Below are 20,747 nucleotides of genomic sequence, written 5' to 3' on the forward strand. Positions count from 1 at the left end.
TGCATTCCCACCAACAGTGTAAGAGGGTTCCCTTTTCTCCACAGCCTCTCCAGCATTTATTGCTTGTAGACTTTTGGATAGCAGCCATCCAGACTGGTGTGTAATGGTACCTCATTGTGGTTTTGATTTGCATTTCTCTAATAATGAGTGATGTTGAGCACCTTTTCATGTGTTTGTTAGCCATCTGTATGTCTTCTTTGGAGAAATGTCTGTTTAGTTCTCTGGCCCATTTTTTGATTGGGTCATTTATTTTTCTGGAATTGAGCTGCAGGAGTTGCTTGTATATTTTTGAGATTAATCCTTTGTCTGTTTCTTCATTTGCTATTATTTTCTCCCAATCTGACGGCTGTCTTTTCACCTTACTTATAGTTTCTTTTATAGTGCAAAAGCTTTTAAGTTTCATTAGATCCCATTTGTTTAGTTTTGCTTTTATTTCCAATATTCTGGGAGGTGGGTCATAGAGGATCTTGCTGTGATTTATGTCGGAGAGTGTTTTGCCTATGTTCTCCTCTAGGAGTTTTATAGTTTCTGGTCTTACATTTAGATCTTTAATCCATTTTGAGTTTATTTTTGTGTATGGTGTTAGAAAGTGTTCTAGTTTCATTCTTTTGCAAGTGGTTGACCAGTTTTCCCAGCACCACTTGTTAAAGAGGTTGTCTTTTTTCCATTGTATATCCTTGCCTCCTTTGTCAAAGATAAGGTGTCCATAGGTTCGTGGATTTATCTCTGGGCTTTCTATTCTGTTCCATTGGTCTATATTTCTGAAAAATATGGAACGCTTCACGAATTTGCGTGTCATCCTTGCGCAGGGGCCATGCTAATCTTCTCTGTATCGTTCCAATTTTAGTATATGTGCTGCCGAAGCGAGCACCCTAGGAAATTTTTTTAAAAGATTACCATTAGAGAGATTAAGTGGAAGGGTGTAAGAGTGACATAAAATCTTGGTTTTCAATAAGGAAATTTAATGGATAATGTATTTAATCAAGAAGGCAATGAGCAATATGTGTTATTTCAAATTAAGTCTGAAAAACTAATAAAAATGGTAATTGTTAAAAATGGTTACCTTAGAATACTACTCAATAATTTAAAAAAAAAATGCACTGTTGACACCTGAAGCAACACAGGTGAACTTCAATGCATTTAAAAAGCAAGGCTCAAAAGAATATATACTGCCTGGTGTATGTTTCCCATTAATTTCTGGAAAATACAAACCAATAGTGAAAGAAACAGAGCAGTCGTTGCTAGTGTGTACTAGAGTTTCTGGAAATAAAACTGACTGCAAAGGTACAGGAAGGAACTTTTTAATGTAATAGACATCATCTGGGTCTCAGTTTGCTAGTGATTACACAACTGTATAGATTTGTCAAGACTCATCAAATTTCAACTCTAAAAAAGGATAGAATTTACTAGAAAAATTTTATATCATGAGAAAGCTGACTGGAAAACCAATAAATAAAAATTGTCACCTCTGGGAAGTGGAACTGGGGATATGGAGCAGTGGAGAATGGAACAATTGTAATTTGTTAAATGATCTTGTATGTTATTTAATATTTTAATCATGTATAAATAGTGCTTAAAAAATTAAAATAAGAATGCAAACAAAAACGGAAGACAATGGGTAAAATATATGTGGATAGAAAGGAAACATGTATAAACACCACCTGAAAAGACTGTGCTTATGCTGTTACACTTAGTTACTCAAAATATCTTTTTAAAAGTTTAGTCATGGGTAAAGGAATTTATTTTACTAAATATTTCAAAAACTTGTGAATAGTCAAAGCAATACATGATTTTAATTTTGATAACGTGTATTATGAGGTGGTATACTTTTTATTATAAACTATAATGCTTCATTTGATAAAATGTTTCTGTACTTTTGGTTGATCTTTACTGTCTAGTTGTGAAACTACCTGGTCAGTTGGCACCTAATAAAAATCTAGGACCTCTGACAATGGCATTATGAAAGGAAAGAGAGAAATAGAGAAATTCAAAATATATACTCAGAAAACAGCATCCTATTGTTTGTAGTTGTCTTTCCCATACGGACAAGAATGAGGTCTTTCTCATCACCTTATCACCAGTATCCAAGCTGAGTACATGGCACATAATCAGTGTTTCATAAATATATGTGAAATTAATGAACTGTAAGAAAAGAGTACAATTTATTCACTCAATATGAATTTATGTGTCAAGTATTACACTGGGGGAATTGTGACAGAAACTTGTACAGAAGTCCTTGTTCCTACCCACAGGGAACTCACAATCTTAGAAAAGCATCAAACACCAAATATTATGTGATGAGATGTTGCAGTTGAGACATTCACAATGACTTTGGAAGATATGAAGAGTATTTACAAATTTTGCCTGTAAGAATTGGGAAAAGCTTCAAAAAGAGGCCATATTTAGCTGAAGATTTTAATAAGTTACGACTGATAGTAGAAACTAAAGGGGTTCCTTTTAGAGAGACAAACATGTGCAAAGGCTAAGTAATGTGAAACAGCACATTACATGTCAGGAAAAGCAAGTTTTGTGCAAGGGCATATACAGAGAAGAGAAATGGGAATCCACTGCTGGAAAAATAGGTTTGGAGCAATTATGACCAGAAAATTTTATCCTGGAGTTACTGATGAGCCAGAGGAGGACTATATGCGGGGAAGTGTTACTTTGACAGCAGGATAAAAGGAGACACAAGAGGCTCAGAGTCTAGGGAGAGAAATCAGTCAACAGGTGATTGTTAATTGTCCAGGCTGCAAACATGCATAAAGTAAGAGCCATTATAATATTTTGGATTTTATAAAAGGAAAACTTTGATTGACATAAACATAAACATTTTTAGAGGGAAGTTAATGGCTTTTATTTTTATTGAAGTATAGTAGATTTACACTGTTGTGTTAGATTTAGGTGTACAGCAAAGTGACTCTCTTATACATATATTTTTAGGTTCTCTTCCCTTATAGATTATTATAAATACTGAGTATAATTCCCTGTGCTATATAGCAGGTCCTTGTTGTTATCTATTTTATATATAGTAGAGTGCATATGTTAAATGTTAATCCCAAACCTCAAAGGATAAACTTTTAGGTAAAAATGTTCTTATATTTATGAAACAGCATTCATTCTTTCACTGGTTTGACTGATGCAAAATTATTTAGCTTCTCTTTTAAAAAGCTACAGAGAGAAAATAAGCTAAAATGCTTTGTGTATTTGTTTACAGTTAAACATTTGACTATGGTGTAAGAAAAATTATTCAATTCTGAAAAATATTTCTAAACATATTGTAAATTATGTGCAGATAATTCAAACTTCTGCTTTCATTGACATATACATTCATAAAACTTATCTTAGAATTAGAGCAAAACTTTTACAGCTCCCAGGGTATAGCATTTACCTCAGCAGTTGTTTTGATATTGCATTTATCTCATGTTCCATTGGCCTTCCATCTGTTCTGATTTTACAAGAAAGCTGCAAGAGTGTTGGCAACAATTTTTCCCCTATTCTTTGGCAAGAGACTAATTTCCTTAAAGTGGAAGAATGGTTTTAATGTGGCAAAGATTATTTAATTAAAACACAGACTATAAAAATGCTAAGCTTCTATTGCTTCACTTTTTTAAAAAATATTTAATTGGAGGCTAATTACTTTACAATATTATGGTGGTTTTTGCCATACATCGACATTGCCTCACTTCTTAAAATATAATACTTTAAAATCTTCTTGCACCTGCAGTCATTATTTTTAGCTATCTGAAAGCAATGCATGCTAAGTTGTTTCAGTTATGCCTGATTCTTTGCGACCCTAGGGACTGTAGCCCACCAGGCTCCTCCTGTCCATGGGATTCTGCAGGCAAGAACTGGAGTGGGTTGCCATTGCCTCCTCCAGTGGATCTTCCTTACTCAGGGGTCGAACTTGCAGCTCCTGCATTGCAGGCAGATACTTTACTGCTAGAGCCACCAGGGAAGCAAGAACCGTGTCAATGAACATCCATAACCCAGCACCTTTTTACTTCCTAGGCTCTAAATTAAGAAATCTCTAGGGCGTTTCAAGCAACAAGATAATGATTAATGTATAGCAATAGTAATATTCTTGGTTAAAACATTATATAGCCAAGCTCCCTTAAATTATTTCCAAATAATTTAAACAATTATAATGCAGTGAGTGAGTGAAACAGACTTCTCACTTACTGTGAGTCCCCTTATAATCTCAAGTGATTCATAGTCATTTGTCAAAAAAAAAAAAAGTTTTGTCAAGATGTGTTCACATGAAGACAGAAACACCTGTCTCACTGGTTAACACTTGGCACCCATTTATTCATTTAATTGTTTCAACAGACATTTCTTGAATGCTTAATATTTACTAGGATTTGGGATTACACACATGAGAAAGACACACCTCCTCTGGTCTCAGATATGGTGGAAGAGACATGTGAAAACCTTATAGTTTGTATTATATATAGATATGAGTATAATATGTTACAAGAACTCAGAGGAAGGATCAAGGATATTTCACTGAGAAAATCCATTAAACTTTACTGAAGTCACATTTTAGGTGCTTCTTAAAGCATAAAAAGTATTTAATAGGCATATGGAAGGATAAAGGATAACATTTCAGTTATTCAGAATGAATTTTTAAAAGCTTGAAGATGTAAAAGAACATAGTGCATTCTGGGATTTCAAAATAATGGAGTACAATAGCAATGTGCCATGTATGAAGGATAGTGCTGACAGATTGAGCCAAAAAGATGGGAGAGACCAAACTGCCAACACTCCAAGGTACCATACTAAAGGGTTTAAATTTTAATATGTATGTGGCAAGTGTCACTGAAGGTTTCTGCAGGTGACTGATATTAACATACTTGTGTTTTGAAAGGCTATTTAGGATGACCATATACAGGTGGAGAACATGAGGATGTAGGTAAGATTATGAGACACGATTAGAAGGGTTTTGGAGGGAACATGTTGAATAGAGATTGATGAAGATTTATAGTCCTGGAGTTTACAATAAAAGTGAGACCTAAGTAGAATATAGGTGAAAATTGAAATAATGAAAATTGAAGTAATGAGACCCTCTCTGAAGTCAATCAGAGAGGAGCAGGAGAGGACTTTGACGAATAGTATCAGCATGTAAAAAGGCAGGAGATAAAAAAGGATCCAAAGTAGTGAATAATTTTGAGTCAGTGTACTCATAGATACAGAAATAGAACTAAAATAAAATGGTTCTGTAGAAAACCAAGAGAGATGTACATGAAAATGGCAACCATGGCAAATGTTAAATATGTGTCAAGTAAAATAAAGTACAATAAAGAACTGTTGGATTAGACAAGTGGGAAGTCATTGATTGACTTCAGAGTAAGCATTTTCAAGAACTGAAGATCCAAACTAATTTTGAGTGGGATGAAAAATAATCAGTAGGTTAAAAACTAGAGACAAGACTCGAGAAGTTTGTTTTTTTAAGAAGTTTGTATGACTGAAATATATCAGTAAGTTAAAGAGAAACAAAGTTGAAAGGTTTCTTCTCTTTTTCCTCCTCCTGCTTCTCCTCCTCTTTCACCTGCCTATTCTTTTTTTAAAATATATATTTTATTGAAGTCTAGTTGACTTACAATGTCTCAGGTACACAGCAAGGTGATTCAGTTATACAAACACACATGTATTACTTTTGAAATTATTTTCCATCATAGGTTATTACAAGCTATTGACTATAGTTCCCTATGCCATACAGCAAACCTTTGTTGTTTGTTACGTATCTATTTTTAAATTAGAAATCTAGCATTCTAATCATACTAAGTCGAATAAGTGGAATCAAAATGTCATAACTTTGGCAAAAATTCTAGGTTTCCTAAAAATATATATAGATATGTATATATATTTATACAAAACCTTTTCTCCTACACTTGATAAAGGCTTGAGAAAACATAAAAAAAAAAGAGATGGCGAAATCGGAGAACATAAACTAAATAAAATGGGAGCACTGAATATGAAATAGAAAAACGGAAACAAACTAGATAAAAGATCACCATATAGTACAGCTGTTTTTCAACATGACTGCTCATTGGAAACATATTTGGAGCTCTGGAGAAAAAAAGCAATTCTTGAGCATTTGTATTTTTCAAAAAATTCAAGATAATTCTGATATGCATCTGGATTTTAAAAAGTGATTACAGGTGTTTCTATTAGATCCTAGTTTTGGTGATGATAGAGTTCTATCATTTTTCTGTTGACCAATCATAATACAATGATATTAAGTAACAGTTACATAATCACAACAGTAAAAGATATCAGTTTTCACAATCAACAGCCAAACAAAAAATAAAAGTACAATTGCAAGCCATAGTGGGAATATGGTTAACTTAACAATATAAAATAATTACATACAATGTGGGGGGGTTAAGTAGAGTGATGTAGTAAGTGCAAGTGCATACATGCACGTTTTCACCCACCCAGTCTGTCTATGTCTTTTGGTTGGTGTATTTAATCCATTTACATTTAAGGTAATTATCAATATGCATGATCCTATTACCATTATCTTAATTGTTTTGGGTTTATTTTCTGTAGGTCTTTTCCTTCTCTTATGTTTCCTGCCTAGAGAAGATCCTTTAGTATTTGTTATAAAGCTGGTTTGGTGGTGCTGAATTCTCTTAACTTTTGCTTGTCTGGAAAGCTTTTGATTTCTCCATCAAATCTGAAGGAGAATATTGCTGGGTAGAATAATCTTGGTTGTAGATTCTTCCCATTCATCACTTTAAATATATCATGCCATTCCCTTCTGACGTGTAGAGTTTCTGTTGAGAAATCAGCTGATAGCCTGATGGAAGTCCCTTGTATGTTATGTGTCATTTTTCCCTTGTTACTTTTAATATTTTACCTGTCCTTAATTTCTGTCAGTTTGATTACTTTGTGTTTTGGTGTGTTCCTCCTTGGGTTTATCCTTCCTGGGATACTCTGTGTTTCCGGGACTTGGTTGACTATTTCCTTTCCCATGTTCAGAAATTCTTCAGCTATTATCTCTTCGAATATTTTTTCAGGTCCTTTCTCTCTCTCTCCTCCTTCTTAGACCTCTATAATGCAAATGTTGGTACATTTAATGTTGTCCCAGAGGTCTCTTAGGCTGTTTTCATTTCTTTTCATTCTTTTTCTATATTATGTTCTGTGGCAGTGATTTCTACCATTTTGTCCTCTGGGTTATTTACCAATTCTCTGCCTGTTATTCTGCTATTGATTTCTTTTAGTGTATTAGTCATTTGTTTGTTCTTTAGCTCTTCTAGGTGTTTGGTAAACATTTTTTTTTTTTTTTGCATCTTTACAGTCTTTGACTCCATTCTTTTCCCGAGATCCTGGGTCATCTTCACTATCATTATTCTGAAGTCTTTTTCTGGAAGTTTGCCTATCTCCACTTCATTTAGTTGTTTTTCTGGGATTTTATCTTGTCCATTCATCTGGGACATGTGAAAGTTGCTCAGTTCTGTCCAACTCTGTGCAAACCCATGGACTATACCATCCATGGAATTCTCTAGGACAGAATACTTGAGTAGGTAGCCTTTCCCTTCTCCAGGGGATCTTCCCAACCCAGGAATTGAACCCAGGTCTCCCACACTGTGGGCAGGTGCTTTCCCAGCTGAGCCAAAAGGGACATAACTTTCTTTTTCATCATGATCACCTTTCCGTAATATGGTTTTTGTTTTAGCTGCTGTGAGACTGTGCTTCTTCTTGCTTCTTCTATCTTCCCTCTGATGGATGAGGCTAAGAGGCTTGTGTAAGCTTCATGATGGGAGGGACTGGCAATGGGAAAAACTGTGTCTTGCTCTCATGGGCAGGGCCTTGCTCAGTAAAGCTTTAATCCAATTATCTGCTGATGAATGGGGTTGCACTTCTTCCCTGGTAGTTGTTTGGCCTGAGGAGACCCAGCCCTGGGGTCTAAAGGGCTCTATGGTAGGGTTAATGGCAAACTCCAAGAGGGTTTACACCAAACGGGACTTTCCAGTGCCCCCTTCCCTGCCCCCTTCCCTGCCCACACCTGACCCATGCCTCCACAGGAGGTCCTCCAACACTGGCAGACAGTTTTTGTCCAGTCTCCTGTGGGGTCACCGCTCCTCTCCTCTGGGTCTTGGTACATGCAAAATTTTTGGTTGTGCCCTGGAGTCTCTCTTTCCCTCAGTCCTCTGGAAGTCCTATGATCAAATTCCGCTGGCCCTCAAGGCCAGATTGCCAGGGGATTCCCTGACCCTTTTGTCAGATCCCCAGGCTGGGAAGCCTGATATGGGTTTCAGAACCTTCACAATAGTGCCAAGAACTTGTTTTGGTATTGATCTCCAGTCTGTGGGCCACTCACCTGGCAAGTATGGGATTTGATGTGATTGTGCCTCTCCTACTGTCTTACTGTGGCTTCTTCTTTGTCTTTGGACATGTGGTATCTTTTTCTGGTGGGTTTCAGCATCCACCTGTCAATGACTATTCAAGAGGTAGTTGCAATTTTGTTGCTCTCACAGGGGGAGATGAGTGCTTGTCCCTCTACTCGGCCATCTTGAACCCTCTTTTAATATTTTAATGGAAAAAAATAGGCATAGTTATAGACTGAAGGGAAGGTGCAACTTTAGGGATACTGAAGATACGGGTACTGGAGGGAAAACCCATAACTGATGGCTCAAGGTAAGAGAAAAAACAGGATAGACATTGCTATTACTATGACTTAACACATAAGCACCCAGGTTCAGGAAACTAGAATACCGGGGTTTTTATTTTGGTTCACCATTGAATATTTCTGTGAATTCAAAAACCTGTTAAATGTTTTAAGTCTTACAGAATGGGGAACACATGTACACCCATGGTGGATTCATGTCAATGTATGATAAAACTACAACAAAATTGTAAAGTAGTTACTCTCCAATTAAAATAAATGAATTTATTTAAAAAATTAAATAAATAAAATGGAAACAATAACTACACCACAGGACCATTATGAGGAGAAAATGAAAAAAATGGAACCAAAAAATCCCATGAAACACGTCCTGGTGCTCAGTAAACATTTTACTATTAACATTAATATTCAGCTATTAGATATATATTTTTACAAAGGAGACACGTAACCCACTTATGTAAAATAAAAAGAAAGAAAAGAATGATTAAAGGGATAGATAAATTTGTAGGTAGTCAAGGATGATGTAAAAATTATTTTATCTCTAAAGAAGCTCATATGCTGTAGATATACTATGCACATTTCCATAAGAATGAGGAACCTGAAAAAGAAAAACTGTTCAGTCACTCCGTCATGTCTAAATCTTTGCGACCTGAATGACCATAGCCCACTGGGCATCTGTGTTATAGAATTCCAGGCAAGAATACTGGAGTGGGCAGACATTCCCTTCTGCAGGGGATCTTCCCGACCCAGGGAACTTACCTGGGTCTTCCATGTTACAGAAAGATTCTAAATCATCTGAGACATGCAAGGACAAATAAATTATCTCAGTCATCATCTAAATTTTGATCAAATATTTAGGTCCTCAACAAAATATTGTAGGGCTGGGTACTGGGCAGAGTGCAGACATTGGCACATCGGGCCCAGGATGCAGAGTTGGTGATGACTGATGGCAAGTCTGATGCACAGCTGGGTAGGGTAGAGAGTAGGGGGCAGTAGTCAAGGCTGGTGGGAGGAGGAGGCGGCAACAGCAGTGAATCTCTTATCAACGGGGCCAAAGCAGGACCTGAAGCCTCAATTCCAGGAGGGTGAGAGAAGGAAGTGCTTGTGTGAGCTGCTGCTTTATGAAACGAAGTAGCTACAAGTTACCATCAAAGGTAAAGTGCCATACTTCATACATTACAGTGCTTGGAATGGGGTCCAGAAAGCAGACTCCTCAAGCACCTGGATATCAATCTGCAGAAGCAAGGAGAACTTCAAAGAGCCAGTCAGCAGGGGCATGCAGATGCCAAGATGCATACAAGGGGCAGCCCCTGGCAAAAAGCCTAGTGCAATGCAGCAGATAAACAATGAAGTGAAAACAAAAACGAACCAACTTACAAGGCACCTGGAACTGGAGGTGGTGGCAGCCCCCTTGAGACACCTCAGCTTTGTCCCCAGAGAAGGTCTCGAGTAGATCCTGTTGAAATCAAGGAAATGTTCATGAGCACGGTTGCTGTCAAAGTCACGATCCCCAAATGACTCTAACGGTGGCTTGGTGATGACTGGAACTTAATTACCTGGCCCAAACAAGCTCTTTCATCTTCTTAGCAAAAAGAATGTGCATTCCGTTCTAGTGCGTGTGTTCCACGTCACGTCAGTCTCCTGAGACTCTTTGCCTCCCCTCGGACTATAGCCCACCAAGTTCCTCTCTCCGTGGGAATCTCCAGGCAAGATCCTGGAGTGGGTTATCATACCCTTCTCCAGGGGATCTTCCTGACCAGGGATCGAAACCATGTCTCCTGTAGCTCCTGTAGCACTGAGGTCAGATTCTTTACAGTCTGAGAGAAGGCCAAATTAATCATCTAGGTCATCTTCTTGCCTCAGATTAAATATTTAGCTCCTCAAAAAAGACTTGAGGTCCGAGTGCTGGGCAGTCTGGGGATGCCAACACATCAGGCCCAAGATGCAGAGCTGGCGATAAATGATGGGAAGTCTGAAGCACAGCTGGGTGGGGTAGCGACTAGTGGGCAGTATTCAGGGCTGGTGGGGAGAGGAGGCGGCAACGAAAGCGAATCGTTGATCAAGGGTGCTGAAGCAGGACCCAAACCCACAATTCAGGAGGGTGAGAGAGGGCCGTGCTTGTGTGAGCTGCTTCCTTATGAAATGAAGTAGCCACAAGTTGCAACTGAAGATAAACAAGTGCCTTACTTCATACATTACAGTGCTTGGACTGGATTCCAAAAAGCAGAGTCCTCCAGCATGTGGATACCAATCTGCAAACAAGAAGAACTTCAAAGAGGCAGTCAGCAGGAGCATGCAGAGGGGAACATGCATGCGAGGGGCGGCCCCAGGAAAGAAGCCTGGTGCAATGCAACAGAGAAGCACAGAAATGAAAATGAAAAAGAAGAAACTTGGAACTCCCCTGGAACTGGAGATGGCGTCTGCCCCCGTGAGTCACCACAGCCTCCTCCCCAGAGAAGGTCTCGGGTAGATCCTACTGTTGAAAACGAGGAAACAGTCATGAGCAGGATTGCCGTCAAAGTCACGATACCTGACCAACACAAACGGTGGCGAGGTGATGACTAGAACTTAATCACCCGGCCCAAACAAGCTCTCTAATCTTCCTGTGAAGAAGAATGTGGATTCCGTGCTAGTGCGTGTCTTCCAGATAGCGACAGTCTCATGCGACTCTTGCTTCCCCAAGGACTGTAGCCCACCAGCCTGCACTGTCCCTGGAATTATCCAGGCATGAACACGGGGGTGGGTTACCATGCCTTTCTACAGGGGATCTTCCTGACCTAGGGATCGAACCCGTGTCTCCTGTAGCTCCTGTAGCACTGCGGTCAGATTTTTTATGGTCTGAGACATGGAAGGCCAAATTAATCGTCTCGGTCAACTTCTTGCCTGCGGAAAATATTTAGCTCCTCAAAAAAGCAATGAGGTCCAGTTGCTGGGCCGTCTGCGGAGGCAGGTGCATTGGGAACAGGACTTAGAGTTGGCGATGCCTGAGGGCAAGTCTGACGCACAGCTGGGTGGGGTAGAGAGTTCGTGGCAGTAGTCAGGGCTGGCAGGAGGAGGCGGCAGTGGCAGAAGCCAATCTCTCATCCACAGCACCGAAGCAGGACCCGAAGCCTAAATTCCAAGAGGGTGAGACAGTGCCGTGCTTGTGGAGCTCCTACCTTAGGAAACGAAGTAGCTAGAAGTTGCCATCGAAGATAAGCAAGTGCCATGCTTAATACATTACAGTGCTTGGACTGGATTCCAGAAAGAAAAGTCCTGAATCATGTGGATGCCAATCTGTAAAGCAAGCACTTCAAACAGCCAGTCAGCAACGGCATGCAGAGTGAAAGACGCATGCGAGGCGAAGCCCCTGGCAAGAATCCTGGTGCAATGCAACAGAGAAACATTGAAGTGAACACGAAAAAGAGCAAACTTAGAACTCCCCTGGAAGTGGAGATGGTGGCTGCCCCCGTGAGTCACCTCAGCCTCCTCCCAAGAGACGGTCTCGGGTAGATCCAACCATTGAACACGAGGACACAGTCATGAGCAGGATTGCCGTCAAAGTCATGATCCCCGACAACTCAAACGGTGGCTAGGTGATGACTAAAACTTAATTACCCGGCCCAAACAAGCTCTCTCATCTTCCTGTCAAGAAGAATGTGGATTCCGTGCTAGTGCATGTCTTCCAGATCGCGACAGTCTCATGCGACTCTTGCTTCCCAATGGACTTTAGCCCATCAGCCTGCACTATCTCTGGAATTATCCAGGCATGAACCCAGGAGTAGGTTCCCATGTCATTCTCCAGTGGATCTTCCTGACCTAGCGATCAAACCCGTGTGTCCAGTAGCTCCTGAAGCACTGCGGTCAGATTTTTTATGGTCTGAGTCTTGGAAGGCCAAATTAATCGTCTCGGTCACCTTCTTGTCTCCAGTTAAATATTTAGCTCCTCAAAAAAGCACTGAACAGGCATTTCTCCAAAGAAGACATACAGATGGCTAACAAACACATGAAAAGATGCTCAACATCACTCATTATCAGAGAAATGCAAATCAAAACCACAATGAGGTACCATTACACACCAGTCAGCATGGCTGCTATCCAAAAGTGTACAAGCAATAAATGCTGGAGAGGGTGTGGAGGAAAGGGAACCCTCTTACACTGTTAGTGGGAATGCAAACTAGTACAGCCGCTATGGAAAACAGTGTGGAGATTTCTTAAAAAACTTGTAATAGAACTGCCATATGACCCAGCAATCCCACTTCTGGGCATACACACTGAGGAAACCAGATCTGAAAGAGACACGTGCACCCCAATGTTCATCACAGCACAGTTTATAATAGCCAGGACATGGAAGCAACCTAGATGCCCATCAGCAGATGAATGGATAAGGAAGCTGTGGTACATATACACCATGGAATATTACTCAGCCGTTAAAAAGAATTCATTTGAATCAGTCCTAATGAGATGGATGAAACTGGAGCCCATTATACAGAGTGAAGTAAGCCAGAAAGATAAAGAACATTACAGCATACTAACACATATATATGGAATTTAGAAAGATGGTAACGATAACCCTATATGCAAAACGGAAGAAGAGACACTGAAATACAGAACAGACTTTTGAACTCTGTGGGAGAATGTGAGGGTGGTATATTTCAAAAGAACAGCGTGTATACTATCTATGGTGAAACAGATCACCAGCCCAGGTGGGATGCATGAGACAAGTGCTCGGGCCTGGTGCACTGGGAAGACTCAGAGGAATTGCGTGGAGAGGGAGGTGGGAGGGGGGATCCGGATGGGGAATACGTGTAAATCAATGGCTGATTCATATCAATGTATGACAAAAATAAATAAATAAATAAAAATTTAAAAAAAAAAAAAAGCACTGAAGTCCGGTTGCTGGGCCGTCTGCGGACGCAGATACATGGCACCAGGACACAGAATTGGCGATGCCTGAGGGCAAGTCTGACGCACAACTGGGTGGGGTAGAGAGTTGATGGCAGTAGTCAGGGCTGGTGGGAGAAGGCGGCAGTGGAAGTAGCCAATCTCTCAACCACAGCAACAAATCAGGACCCGAAGCCTCAATTCCAGGAGGGTGAGACAGTGCCTTGCTTGTAGAGCTCTTTCTTTAGGAAACAAAGTAGCTAGTAGCTGTCATCAAAGATAAGCAACTGCCATACTTCATTCATTACAGTGCTTGGACTGGATTCCAGAAAGCAGAGTCCTCAAGCATGTAGATACCAATCAGCAAAGCAAGAAGAACTTCAAAGAGCTGGTCAGCAGAGGCATGCACAGGGGAAGACGCATGCGAGGGGCGGACCCTGGCAAGAAGCCTGGTGCAATGCAACAGGGAAACACTGAAGTGAAAACAAAGAAGAGCAAACGTTGAACTCTCCTGGAACTGGGGATGGTGGCTGCCCCCATGAGTCACCTCAGCCTCCTCCGAAGAGATGGTCTCTGGGAGATCCAACAATTGAAAAAGTGGACACAGTCATGAGCAGGATTGCCGTCAAAGTCACGGTCCCCGACAACTCAAACCGTGGCTAGGTGATGATTAAATTTAATTTCCCGGCCCAAACAAGCTCTCTCATCTTCCTGTCAAGTAGAATGTGGATTCCGAGCAAGTGCGTGTCTTCCAGATCGCGACAGTCTCATGCGACTCTTGCTTCCCCGTCGACTGTAGCCCACCAGCCTGCACTGTCCCTGGAATTATCCAGGCATGAACCCGGGAGTGGGTTACCATGTCATTCTCCAGCGGATCTTCCTGACCTAGGGATCAAACCTGTGTGTCCAGTAGCTCCTGAAGCACTGCGGTCAGATTTTTTATGGTCTGAGTCTTGGAAGGCCAAATTAATCATCTCGGTCACCTTCTTGCCTCCAGTTAAATATTTAGCTCCTCAAAAAAGCACTGAAGTCCGGTTGTTGGGCCATCTGCGGACGCTGGTACATGTCAACAGGACATAGAGTTGGCGATGCCTGAGGCAAGTCTGATGCAGAGCTGGGTGGGGTAGAGAGTTGGTGGCAGTAGTCAGGGCTGGAGGGAGGCGGCGGCAGTGGCAGTAGCCAATCTCTCATCCACAGCATCAAAGCAGGACACGAAGGCTCAATTCCAAGAGGGTGAGACTGTGCCGTGCTTGTGGAGCTCCTACTTAGGAAACGAAGTAGCTAGAAGTTGCCATCGAAGATAAGAAAGAGCCTCAATTCGTACATTACAGTGCGTGACTGGATTCCAGAAAGCAGAGTCCTGAATCATGTGGATGCCAATCTGCAAAGCAAGTAATTCAAACACCCAGTCAGTATCGGCATGCAGAGGGGAAGACGCATGCGAGGCGAAGCCCCTGGCAAGAATCCTGGTGCAATGCAACAGAGAAACATTGAAGTGAACACGAAAAAGAGCAAACTTAGAACTCCCCTGGAAGTGGAGATGGTGGCTGGCCCCGTGATTCACCTCAGCCTCCTGCCAAGAGACAGTCTCGGGTAGATACAACTATTGAAAACGACGACACAGTCATGAGCAGGATTTGCAGTCAAAGTCACGATCCCCGAAAACTCAAACGGTGGCTAGGTGATGACTAAAACTTGATTTCCCGGCCCAAACAAGCTCTCTCATCTTCCTGTCAAGAAGAATGTGGATTCCGTGCTAGTGCGTGTCTTCCAAATCGCGACAGTCTCATGCGACTTTTGCTTCCCCATGGACTCTAGCCCATCAGCCTGCACTGTCCCTGGAATTATCCAGGAATGAACCCGGGAGTGGGTTACCATGTCATTCTCCAGCGGATCTTCCTGACCTAGGGATCAAACCCGTGTCTCCAGTAGCTCCTGAAGCAGTGCAGTCAGATTTTTTATGGTCTGAGTCTTGGAAGGCCAAATTAATCGTCTCGGTCACCTTCTTGTCTCCAGTTAAATATTTAGCTCCTCAAAAAAGCACTGAATAGACATTTCTCCAAAGAAGACATACAGATGGCTAACAAACACATGAAAAGATGCTCAACATCTCTCATTATTAGAGAAATGCAAATCAAAACCACAATGAGGTACCATTACACGCCAGTCAGCATGGCTGCTATCCAAAAGTGTACAAGCAATAAATGCTGGAGAGGGTGTGGAGGAAAGGGAACCCTCTTACACTGTTGGTGGGAATGCAAACTAGTACAGCCGCTATGGAAAACAGTGTGGAGATTTCTTAAAAAACTTGTAATAGAACTGCCATATGACCCAGCAATCCCACTTCTGGGTATACACACTGAGGAAACCAGATCTGAAAGAGACACGTGCACCCCAATGTTCATCGCAGCACTGTTTATAATAGCCAGGACATGGAAGCAACCTAGATGCCCATCAGCAGATGAATGGATAAGGAAGCTGTGGTACATATACACCATGGAATATTACTCAGCTGTTAAAAAGAATTCATTTGAATCAGTCCTAATGAGATGGATGAAACTGGAGCCCATTATACAGAGTGAAGTAAGCCAGAAAGATAAAGAACATTACAGCATACTAACACATATATATGGAATTTAGAAAGATGGTAATGATAACCCTATATGCAAAACGGAAGAAGAGACACTGAAATACAGAACAGACTTTTGAACTCTGTGGGAGAATGTGAGGGTGGGATATTTCAAAAGAACATCATGTATACTATCTATGGTGAAACAGATCACCAGCCCAGGTGGGATGCATGAGACAAGTGCTTGGGCCTGGTGCACTGGGAAGACCCAGAGGAATCGGGTGGAGAGGGAGGTGGGAGGGGGGATCCGGATGGGGAATACGTGTAAATCAATGGCTGATTCATATCAATGTATGACAAAAAAAAATAAATAAATAAAAATTAAAAAAAAAAAAAGGCACTGAAGTCCGGTTGCTGGGCCGTCTGCGGACGCAGGTACATGGCACCAGGACACAGAATTGGCTATGCCTGAGGGCAAGTCTGACGCACAGCTGGGTGGGGTAGAGGGTTGGTGGCAGTAGTCAGGGCTGGAGGGAGGAGGCGGCAATGGAAGTAGCCAATCTCTCATCCACAGCAACAAATCAGGACCCGAAGCCTCAATTCCAGGAGGGTGAGGCAGTACCTTGCTTGTAGAGCTCTTTCTTTAGTAAACAAAGTAGCTACTAGCTGTCATCAAAGATAAGCAACTGCCATACTTCATTCATTACAGTGCTTGGACTGGATTCCAGAAAGCAGAGTCCTCAAGCATGTAGATACCAATCAGTAAAGCAAGAAGAACTTCAAAGAGCTAGTCAGCAGAGGCATGCACAGGGGAAGACGCATGGGAGGGGCGGCCCCTGGCAAGAAGCCTGGTGCAATGCAACAGGGAAACACTGAAGTGAAAATGAAAAAGTTCAAACTTAGAACTCCCCTGGAACTGGAGATGGTGGCTGCCCCCATGAGTCACCTCAGCCTCCTCCGAAGAGATCGTCTCCGGGAGATCCAACTATTGAAAAAGTGGACACAGTCATGAGCAGGATTGCCGTCAAAGTCACGGTCCCCAACAACTCAAACCGTGGCTAGGTGATGACTAAAACTTAATTGCCCGGCCCAAACAAGCTCTCTCATCTTCCTGTCAGGAAGAATGTGGATTCCGTGCTACTGCGTGTCTTCCAGATCGCGACAGTCTCATGCGACTCTTGTTTCCCCAAGGACTGTAGCCCACCAGCCTGCACTGTCCCTTGAATTATCCAGGCATGAACCCGGGAGTGGGATACCATGTCATTCTCCAGCGGATCTTCCTGACCTAGGGATCAAACCCGTGTGTCCAGTAGCTCCTGACGCAGTGCGGTCAGATTTTTTATGGTCTGAGTCTTGGAAGGCCAAATTAATCATCTCGTTCACCTTCTTGTCTCCAGTTAAATATTTAGCTCCTCAAAAAAGCTCTGAAGACCGGTTGTTGGGCCATCTGAAGACACAGGTACATGGCAACAGGACATAGAGTTGGCGATGCCTGAGGAAAGTCTGATGCAGAGCTGGGTTGGGTAGAGAGTTGGTGGCAGTAGTCAGGGCTGGAGGGAGGCGGCGGCAGTGGCAGTAGCCAATCTCTCATCCACAGCAACAAAGCAGGACGCGAGGCCTCAATTCCAAGAGGGTGAGACAGTGTCATGCTTATGGAGCTCCTACTTTAGGAAATGAAGTAGCTAACAGTTGCCATCGAAGATAAGCAAGCGCCATACTTCATACATTACAGTGCTTGGACTCGATTCCAGAAAGCAGAGTCCTGAATCATGTCGATGCCAATCTGCAAAGCAAGCACTTCAAATAGCCAGTCAGCAGCGGCAGGCAGAGGGGAAGACGCATGCGAGGGGCGGCCCCTGGCAAGAAGCCTGGTGCAATGCAACAGGGAAACACTGAAGTGAAAACGAAGAAGAGCAAACGTAGAACTCACCTGGAACTGGAGATGGTGGCTGCCCCCATGAGTCACCTCAGCCTCCTCCGAAGAGACGGTCTCCGGGAGATCCAACTATTGAAAAAGTGGACACAGTCATGAGCAACATTGCCGTCAAAGTCACAGTCCCCGACAACTCAAACGGTGGCTAGGTGATGACTAAAACTTAATTACCCGGCCCAAACAAGCTCTCTCATCTTCCTGTCAGGAAGAATGTGGATTCCGTGCTACTGCGTGTCTTCCAGATCGCGACAGTCTCATGCGACTCTTGCTTCCCCAAGGACTGTAGCCCACCAGCCTGCACTGTCCCTGGAATTATCCAGGCATGAACCCGAGCGTGGAATACCATGTCATTCTCCAGCGGATCTTCCTGACCTAGGGATCAAACCTTTGTGTCCAGGCGCTCCTGAAGCACTGCGGTCAGATTTTTTATGGTCTGAGTCTTGGAAGGCCAAATTAATCGTCTCGGTCACCTTCTTGCCTCCAGTTAAATATTTAGCTCCTCAAAAAAGCACTGAAGTCCGGTTCCTGGGCCGTCTTTGACGCAGGTACATGTCACCAGGACATACAGTTGGCGATGCCTGAGGGCAAATCTGACGCACAGCTGGGTGGGGTAGAGAGTTGGTGGCAGTATTCAGGGCTGGAGGGAGGAGGCGGCAGTGGCAGTAGCCAATCTCTCATCCACAGTAACAAAGCAGAACCCGAAGCCTCAATTCCAGGTGGGTGAGACAGTGCCGTGCTCGTGGAGCTCCTACTTAAGGAAATGAAGTAGCTAGAAGTTGCCAGCGAAGATAAGCAAGTGACATGCTTCGTACATTACAGCGCTTGGACAGGATTCCAGAAAGCAGAGTCCTGAATCATGTGGATGCCAATCTGCAAAGCAAGCCCTTCAAACAGCCAGTCAGCAACGGAATGCAGAGGGGAAGACGCATGCGAGGCGAAGCCCCTGGCAGGAATCCTGGTGCAATGCAACAGAGAAACATTGAAGTGAACACGAAAAAGAGCAAACTTAGAACTCCCCTGAAAGTGGAGATGGTGGCCGCCCCCGTGAGTCACCTTAGCCTCCTCCCAAGAGACGGTCTTGGGTAGATCCAACTATTGAAAACGAGGACACAGTCATGAGAAGGATTGCCGTCAAAGTCACAATCACCGACAACTCAAACGGTGACTAGGTGATGACTAAAACTTGATTTCCCGGCCCAAACAAGCTCTCTCATCTTCCTGTCAAGAAGAATGTGGATTCCGAGCAAGTGCGTGTCTTCCAGATCGCGACAGTCTCATGCGACTCTTGCTTCCCCATCGACTGTAGCCCACCAGTCTGCACTGTCCCTGGAATTATCCAGGCATGAACCCAGCAGTGGGTTACCATGTCATTCTCCAGCGGATCTTCCTGACCTAGGGATCAAATCCGTGTGTCCAGTAGCTCCTGAAGCAGTGCGGTCAGATTTTTTATGGTCTGAGTCTTGGAAGGCCAAATTAATCATCTCGGTCACCTTCTTGCCTCCAGTTAAATATTTAGCTCCTCAAAAAAGCACTGAGGTCCGGTTGCTGGGCCGTCTGCGGACGCAGGTACATGGGACCAGGACATAGAGTTGGCGATTCCTGAGGCAAGTCTGATGCAGAGCTGGGTGGGGTAGAGAGTTGGTGGCAGTAGTCAGGGCTGGAGGGAGGAGGCGTCAGTGGCAGTAGCCAATCTCTCATCCATATCATCAAAGCAGGACACGAACGCTCAATTCCAAGAGGGTGAGACTGTGCCGTGCTTGTGGAGCTCCTACTTGAGGAAACGAAGTAGCTAGAAGTTGCCATCGAAGATAAGCAAGTGCCTCGCTTCGTACATTACAGTGCGTTACTGGATTCCAGAAAGCAGAGTCCTGAATCATGTTGATGCCAATCTGCAAAACAAGTAATTCAAACAGCCCGTCCGTATCGGCATGCAGAGGGGAAGACGCATGCGAGGCGAAGCCCCTAGCAAGAATCCTGGTGCAATGCAACAGAGAAACATTGAAGTGAACATGAAAAAGAGCAAACTTAGAACTCCCCTGGAAGTGGAGACGGTGGCTGGCCCCATGCGTCACCTCAGCCTCCTCCCAAGAGACGGTCTCGGGTAGATTCAACTATTGAAAACGAGGACACAGTCATGAGCAGGATTTGCAGTCAAAGTCACGATCCCTGACAACTCAAACGGTGGCTAGGTGATGACTAAAACTTAATTTCCCGGCCCAAACAAGTTCTCTCATCTTCCTGTCAAGAAGAATGTTGATTCCTTGCTAGTGCGTGTCTTCCAGATCGCGACAGTCTCATGCGACTCTTGCTTCCCCATCGACTGTAGCCCACCAGTCTGCACTGTCCCTTGAATTATCCAGGCATGAACCCGGGAGTGGGTTACGATGTCATTCTCCAGCGGATCTTCCTGACCTAGGGATCAAACCCGTGTGTCCAGTAGCTCCTGAAGCAGTGCGGTCAGATTTTTTATGGTCTGAGTCTTGGAAGGCCAAATTAATTGTCTCGGTCACCTTCTTGTCTCCAGTTAAATATTTAGCTCCTCAAAAAAGCATTGAGGTCCGGTTGCTGGGCCGTCTGCGGACGCAGGTCCATGGCACCAGCACATAGAGTTGGCGATGCCTGAGGCAAGTCTGATGCAGAGCTGGGTGGGGTAGAGAGTTGGTGGCAGTATTCAGGGCTGGAGGGAGGAGGCGGCAGTGGCATTAGCCAATCTCTCATCCACAGCATCAAAGCAGGACACGAAGGCTCAATTC

At 43.1% G+C, this 20,747-nt stretch overlaps 1 non-coding gene and 2 pseudogenes across 1 annotated transcript; 2 read left to right on the forward strand and 1 right to left on the reverse strand.

Annotated features, from left to right (window-relative positions):
• Positions 1-764: 764 nt before the first annotated feature.
• Positions 765-871, reverse strand: LOC122690927. Its single transcript, XR_006340181.1, has one exon. It is a non-coding gene; the product is annotated as a U6 spliceosomal RNA (small nuclear RNA).
• A 7,461-nt stretch (positions 872-8,332) lies between these two features.
• LOC122690289 lies at positions 8,333-10,341 on the forward strand (annotated as a pseudogene).
• A 526-nt stretch (positions 10,342-10,867) lies between these two features.
• Positions 10,868-12,381, forward strand: LOC122690290 (annotated as a pseudogene).
• Positions 12,382-20,747: the final 8,366 nt, after the last annotated feature.

The sequence above is a fragment of the Cervus elaphus genome, chromosome X (assembly GCF_910594005.1).
Source record: "Cervus elaphus chromosome X, mCerEla1.1, whole genome shotgun sequence".
NCBI lineage: Eukaryota > Metazoa > Chordata > Mammalia > Artiodactyla > Cervidae > Cervus > Cervus elaphus.